This window comes from Lampetra planeri, chromosome 38 (assembly GCF_965212315.1).
Source record: "Lampetra planeri chromosome 38, kcLamPlan1.2.h2, whole genome shotgun sequence".
In the NCBI taxonomy this organism is placed as follows: Eukaryota; Metazoa; Chordata; class Hyperoartia; order Petromyzontiformes; family Petromyzontidae; genus Lampetra; species Lampetra planeri.
This window is the reverse complement of record NC_136144.1, coordinates 4,612,134-4,614,120: the sequence shown is the minus strand read 5'-3', so window position 1 is coordinate 4,614,120 and position 1,987 is coordinate 4,612,134.

The window sequence follows — 1,987 nt, the reverse complement described above, 5'->3', positions numbered from 1 at the left end:
ATCCAACCAATCGGATGGCGAGCTGCGCGCGAGACGCGGAGGCGGTGGCCAATGAGAGTGCGAGATTTATTCATCGGCGCCGTTGTGCGCTGGGAATTGTAACGGCCGCCAGGTCCTCGATCAGCTGACCGCTGACCTCGTGACCAAGGGGCGAGGGTCGAATTCTTGGGTTTCAAAACGTTACCTTGAGTTTCTTGGGTTTCTGCATCCACATTGTATAGATAATAGACGACGTTTCGGGCAATAGCCCTTCTTCATTAGCACATGTGCTTATGAAGAAGGGACATGTATGTGCTACGAAGGGCCATTTATGTCATATGAACGAGGGTCTTTGCCCGAAACGTCGCCTATTAATCTTCTTGGTTCTTTCGATAAAGCAGCCGTCCTCAGGTGAAGAACAGGTCTGTCGGAAAGACATTCAGACTCATTCAGACGCTGTCTTTCCGACAGACCTGTCCTTCACCTGAGGACGGCTGCTTGCGTTGTGGCCGAAACGTCGTGAGAATTATTTTATTACGTTTAATTTTTATTATTTTATTATTTCCCTTCTACGTGACTTTACCGAAAGAACCAAGAAGATGAATCCCTGCAGTCACGAAAGCTTTAAATCGAAAGTCGCCTATTAATGTTTCCTTTAAAGGCCACACACTTGCACAGCTGTAAACCCACGTGGTTTACCAGTTTCAATGCGGGCAAAAGCTTTTTGTTTGTTTATTTGTGTTTCTGCCTTGTGATGGGACATTGGAGGATGGACGTTGAGATTTATAAGGGCACTGGGTGACCAATAAGGTCTGAGTTGGTCTGTAATAAGGTGGGGCACTGATAGGGGTTCACAGGTGTGTAGTGTATAGTGCAGTATATAGTAGTGTAGTATATAGTGTAGTATATAGTAGTGTATAGTGTAGTGTATAGTAGTGTAGTGGATAGTGTAGTATATAGTAGTGTATAGTGTAGTGGATAGTAGTGTAATGTATATTGTTGTATATAGTAGTGTAGAGTGTAGTGTATAGTAGTGTAGTGTATAGTGTAGTGTATAGTAGTGTATAGTGTAGTATATAGTAGTGTAGTGTATAGTGTAGTATATAGTAGTGTAGTGTATAGTGTAGTATATAGTAGTGTAGTGTATAGTGTAGTATATAGTAGTGTAGTGTATAGTGTAGTATATAGTAGTGTAGTGTATAGTGTAGTATATAGTAGTGTATAGTGTAGTATATTGCAGTGTGGTGGTTAGTAGTGTATAGTCGCATACCTGACAACCCATACGTTGTACCCTGTATTCTGGTACAGAGAAATTGAGTTTTCAGGTCCATACGGCGTACAGCCGTTTCAATTCGGGCAAAACAATTGTGTGTATGTGTTTCTCCCTTGCGATGGGACTTTGTAGGATTAACTTTGAGATTCATAAGGGTACTTACTGGGTTAGGGCCGTCCATAAATGACGTCACGCGATTTTGGACGATTTTGGACCCCTCCCCCTTCGTCACACGGCGTCACAAAAAGCCAGACCCCCCCCTCAAATATGACGTCACAAAGCTCTGCCCCCCCCCCCCAAAACCATATTTCCAATTTTAAAATAACGCATGCTTCAAATCGCTTTAAACTATTGTCATTGTAGTGCGTATTTAATGTGGCGCTGCACTCTGATGTTGTAGGAGAAAACATTTATTAAAACGTCTACTTAATTAAGTAGAACGTGTTGTCTATATTTATTTAAAGTTGCGCATTTTGATGTGACGTCACATTTCTCAAACCCCTCCCCCCTCGTCACACATCGTCACAAATGTCTGAGTCCTCCCCCCCCCTAGGTGCGTGACGTCATTTATGGACGTCCCCTTACCAGTGAGGTCTGAATTGGTTTGTAATACTGGTAGGAATCTCCTGGTTCCACCAGCCCACAGGGATTATTGTGTCCGTCCGTCCATCGTGCATCCAAAAATGAGAGGGGTGGGGCTGGGTGGAGAGGGGAGGGTGGGGAGGGGCTGGGTGG